Below are 6,000 nucleotides of genomic sequence, written 5' to 3' on the forward strand. Positions count from 1 at the left end.
GAAGGAATCTCAAGTTTGAGCTAGAGCCTAATTTAAGTCCAACAAATTGCTTATATCTAATTTGTAGTTATTTCTTTGTAATTATTATTCTATTGTTCATTTTTCATGTCGGTTTTTTTAAATTATTATTCTGAACCTTTTAATTATAACAATTTTAGAAAAATTATCATTGTCAATTATTATTTTTATACCATTGTATCATAGTGTTGAAGCAGAGTATTTTTTTTTTGTTCTTTTTCCTTCCCTCTCAGAATGGGCTATTCCAGAAAAAGTTTGTACCCCCTTTATTGGGGAGGTCTTTTTTATTTTTCAGGAGCCCCTTGGATTTTTTTATCCCATTGTTTTGGACCACCCTGGATTTTTGACCTAGTTATGCTAACCACCCTGGATTTTCAACCCGATTTTACTGACCAACCTGGATTTTTTCATTCAAAAAACCAATCCAACCTGGATTTTTTATTTTCCAAACCACCTTGTACGTCACACATCCTTCACATAGGGGTTACAGACTATTTCTGGAATAGCCCAATCCTCTCGCATACATAGGTATATGTTTTTATTATTTTGTAGCTAGTTTTTAATAACTTCGCCATATCTTTCCTATGTTTTTGCTTGTATATATTCCAAATTTCTCGTGTCAGTATATAAAATACTTGTGAAAATGGAAAAATTCAGAAGTGCCTTTGAATTTTACGAGTTTTCTCGGTGTGCTAAGGCACTCACAAAAAACTCGAAAAAAACAAAATACCTCATGCGGTCATTTGTGAGTGCCTTATATTTTGTGGGGTAGTACCCTGAGTAGGTTAATTACCTTCCCAAAAAGTATCAGTTATCAATGTTTTATACTTCAAGAGATACGATGATGAAAAAGTCCCACTTTCATCTTCACTGAGAAAGACTCAGTTTTGTATTTTATTTATTCTATTTGAACTTGACTATTGACACATTGTTGCCACTTGTTCCAGGTTATGATTACTTAGATCAGTTAGATCGTTAGATATGATCATTTCTTTCTGGTATGTTTCAATTTTCTGGTCATATCCTTTAGCTTTATATTCGCTGTGATTTTTTATTTTTCAGTGATTTTTTCCACCATTTATGCTTTGATTTTTAGATAACTATAAAATAAAACAAAAAAATATGGAACTAACAACATTCAAAAAGATAAAACTTTATTTTGACGCATGGAGATTCAGAGATATTGAAGAATGAAGATATTAATAAAACATCAATCAAATAATTAGTCAAAGCTATAGCCTGAAGTCTGTGTTATCATGCTGTCATGGTACAGTTGACGCACGTGGTAGGCTATGTATTTTTATCATTAATCACAATCAATCAAACTTCTTTTTTGATAACAATAAATGAGTAGAAAATAGTTGTTCGCTTTCTTGTATTGTATTCTTTGCAGTGCAGAAAATTTAAATTGCTGAAGGCCAATTGCATTGACACTTATTGATAATATCTTTTCCTCAATTTCTGAAAAACACAGTTTTTCAGGTAATCTGCTTTATTCCATCTCTGATCATCTTCCCCAATTTCACCTTATCTGTGGTTCTTCTAACAAACCAAAGCCTGGTAAATCTTCTAGGAAAGATTGGAAAAATTTTGACCAAAATAATTTTATTCTAGACTTTCTTGGCACTGATTGGGCAAACAAATTATATCACATAACAGATGTTGATCAAGCTTTCAAAACATTCTATGATCTAATTCAAAACCTAATTGATCAACATGTTCCAACTGTAATTGTGACAAAACGCCAACAAAAAACCAGAGCTAAACCATGGATCACCCCTGGGATTATCAAATCAATTTCTCAACGTCAATTTTACTCAAGGAAATATATCAAAACCAAAGACCCAATTATGAAAACTTTTTATTATCAACGATACAAAACTTACAAAAACCTCATAGTTACTCTTACACGTAAGAGCAAAAATAATCATTATTCCAGGTTTTTTCTCTGTCCATGCTACTAATATTTTGAAAGTCTGGGAAGGTATCAGAGAGATCATTGGCTCAAATTCTAATCATCATCTCCCTCGTCTATTCGTGTTAATGGTCATCTTACCTCAGATCCAAAGTTGTTGCCAATGGCTTCAATAACTTTTTTACATCATTGCAGAGGGACTGCGCCGTCCAAAATTGGTCCAACCAACCATCACTTTTCCCATTATCTTAAGAACCGCATCAGAAATTCTATTTTTCTTGACCGTGTCAACCCAGCTGAAGTTTTATTAATTATTAAATCCCTTCCCCTAAATAAATCATCTGGTCCCAATAGCATCCCCCAAAAAATCCTTCGCCTTTTAAAATTTGACCTTTCTGGACCGCTATCTTTTCTTTTTAACCTTTCTTTTGAATGTGGTTCTTTCCCCACAATGCTTAAACTTTGCAAAGTAATTCCTGTTTTCAAAAACAAAGGCTCCCCTCTTGAGATCTCTAATTACCGCCCGATTTCTTTACTTTCCAACATCGAAAAAATTCGTGAAAACTTATGTACTCTCGTATCATTACTTTTCTAGATTCTCATCGCGTATTTTTTGAACGTCAATTTGGTTTTCGTAGATCTCACTCAACAATCCACACTTTGCTTAACATTGTTGAACGTATTCGTAAATCTCTTGATAGTGGTGACTTTGCATGCGGTGTGTTTGTTGATTTGCAAAAGGCTTTTGACACTGTTGATCACTCTATTCTGATTTCAAAATTAAATCATTATGGAATCAGAGGCAAAGCTAATGAATGGTTTAGATCGTATCTATCCAATAGATCTCAGTTTGTTTCCATCTCCTCCACTGAGTCTTCTATTAAAATAATTCCTCATGGAGTTCCACAAGGCTCTGTTCTTGGACCCCTTTTATTTTTTAATTTATAGAAACGATCTTCACAATGCCATCTTTCAGTGAAAACTTTTCATTTTGCTGATGATACCCACCTCTTACATTTTAACCCTGATCTGCTTTCATTATGCAACAGAGTCAATCGTGACTTGAGATCCCTCCAAACATGGTTGAAAGCGAATAAAAATTTCCCTTAATGCGGGGAAAACAGAATTTTTAATCTTTAGACATTGTCGCAAACCTCTTCCTTCATCCCTTTTTCTTAAAATCGGAGGTAAGAAAATCTTTCAAAGCTCCCATAGCAAATATCTTGGTATTTTTGATTGATTCGCATCTCAATTGGAAAGCTCACACTACTTTTTTGTCAGCCAAACTTGCTCGAGCAAATGGTATCTTATCTAAGCTCAGGCACTACGTTCCAACAAAAACTCTAGTTAACATCATCTACTTCGCTCTATTTCACTCTCATCTCCAATATGGTTGTCAGCTCTGGGGCCTCACTGAAAACACCACATCCAAACCTATATTTATTCTTCAAAAGAAAGCCTTACGTCTCATGACTTTTTAATTCCTTTCAATGTCCTTCTTCTCCGCTCTTTTCTGATCTTAAAATTCTTAAAATCTTTGACCTAGTCAAATCTCTTAATATTTCATTTGTTCACAAATTCTTGAACAATAGATTACCCCAAGATCTTCTTAATTTTTTTGAATTTGTTCAGCTTGAAGCTGAAGGTGACGATAATCAAGGTACCAGAGGAGCAAGATTGAAGCTCCTTTTTGTTCCTTCCTACAATACCATTACTTTTGGTAACAAATCTTTTTCTAAAATCTGCATAATACAATGGAATAGTATTCAGCGATCTTATCCAAATATTACTCTGAGCTCATCTGATTCTAGCTTTGTCAAATCTCTTGCCTTTACTCACTGTCTTAGGGAATACTGAGCACACTCCCTACCCACAGCTTATCTTTAATCCGTAAATAAACAAAAATTTTCAAATTAATCTACTGAAATAATTTATGTATTTTACAATTGTTACTTGCACTTAGGTGGCCGCATCTTTATGATTAGTCCAGGCTATAAGGCGGTCTCCATCCTTTTTTATTTTGTGGATACCGTCTCTCATGTATTTTAAGTGTTCAAATGGTAAATAAATAGTTACTTACTTACTTGCATTTATTTCAACCCCCCCCCAATTGAAAATCACTGCAATCTACGTCATTATGAGTCAGCTTAATTTTCGAGGGCATCATTGTACAAGCTGATTAAAGGTTTGATACAAGGTGAATATTCAAGGTTCTGAGGCAAGTTTTATTTTGAGTTGAACAGGTTAATTCAAACTTTTCTCAGCTTGACTCCAAATATACAAATAATTGACTGAAAAAGTTCCTATTTTCAAATTTTTCCATTTTTCATTTTTTTCTTTAGCTTAGAAATAGCCCACACTTTTCGCAGATGAAAATTTCTGATAAGATATAAATTTTTCAAAATAAGAGGGACAGATTTCTTTTTATTTATCGAAGTCCCAGCATGATGTTTTAGAATTCTTTTATTTGCCACATGTCAAAAAGCGATAAATTTTGGGTGAACAGTTTTTAAGACTTTTTGAAACTTTTTCGTCTATTTTTCCACCCAGTGTTCATTCTCTATTCGTCCTATTATAAGGCTTTATTTTTTCATGATAAAAAATTCATGTTTCTAGAGTAGAGGGCTTATCGAACTCAATCAGACTTCTGGATTAGTTTTTTAATTATTGTGACTTGTTTTATAAGGAGTGGTCTCTGTTTTGACTTCAATTATTTTTATCTTGTCTTGGAATCTAATCCTCCACGGCTCGAGGAAAAGAGATTATGCTGCTTCCAAATGCATTTGTCTGACCTACACATTTTTTATAAGGAACACGTTTATAAGGAACTAGAGGTTGAAAATGATCCGAAAAATAAGGAATTGTTAAGTAACTGCTCAGGCCTGCTCAGGCTGAGAATAAGAAAAACAAGTTAAGGAACAGCGAGTTCTTGAACTTGCAAACATTTACAAAAGCCTAAACAAAAAGATGACAAAATATTATTGATGAAACAACATTACATCTTATCATTTCATAAACATCTTTGTCTGTGCTTTAGTCCATTTTAATACTTAGCAAATCGAATCTTAGCAGCTAAGTATATAAGGAACTCGATAAGGAACTTTGAGACTGAAATTCTCTGGAAAAATAAGGAACTCTCCAGGCTCGGAGCCAAGTTAAGGTTCCTTATTAAAAACGTGTATTCCCTTTCTTTGCTCTGGTAAAAGAAGAATTAAACAAAACTCTGCTCGACTCTTCTTTGCGGGAACCCTAGGCAGTGTTACGTTACGTTGTCATTTTTTTGCTTCCGCATTCCATTCGCTTTCGAATGTTGTCACTTTAAATTTATTCGAAAAGTAGCACAAATTCGAATTTTTTGCAATTCGAATGTTTTGGGAAAATTTTTCGAATTTTTCGTCAAAACAAGATCGTGGTGCCAGCCACGTGCATTCTCGAGATGAGTACAGATATAATTGGATGCATTTAGCCTCTAGCAAACTTTTCGAAATCTATTCACAACTGATGGGCTACTGGACTTAAACTACAGGGGGGACCCATCGAAGCATAAACTAAAGAAATAAAAGTTTGATAACTTTGATACATCTGGGCGAATTGCTAACCTCCTTTGTTGTTTTCAAACACATGATTTTGATTTCAATATTACACCCCTGTCTCACAGCCCGGTGGAATTTTTCTAAATGTGGATAGAAGTTCTTTTGTTCCAAGGTTAAAAATCTAGTGGGAATGGTTTTGGAGTGCAATAATAAACATTGGATTTCTAGTGGAGATGAAACCAAAGTCAATTTTCCCAGTGGGGCTGAAATTCCAGTGAATTTTCCCACTGGGGGCGAGATTTTTGCCAAATTTTCCAGTGGGACTGGGGTTCAAATGGGTCTGTGACACAAGAGTGTGATATTACTGTTGATGCCTTTGTGATGAGGTAAAGTGAGCTTTAGTATTGAAGTTGTCACACGTTTGGATAAACTACCCTCCCACTAGAAAGTAGAATTCTGCTTAGTAATTTAAGATTGCTTCATCACAATCACGTAAACTTCGTTGCATCTTCATTTTAATTAAGTTTTGTTAAT

The sequence above is a fragment of the Clytia hemisphaerica genome, unplaced genomic scaffold, assembly GCF_902728285.1.
Source record: "Clytia hemisphaerica strain Z4C2 unplaced genomic scaffold, Clytia hemisphaerica genome assembly, whole genome shotgun sequence".
Taxonomy (NCBI): domain Eukaryota; kingdom Metazoa; phylum Cnidaria; class Hydrozoa; order Leptothecata; family Clytiidae; genus Clytia; species Clytia hemisphaerica.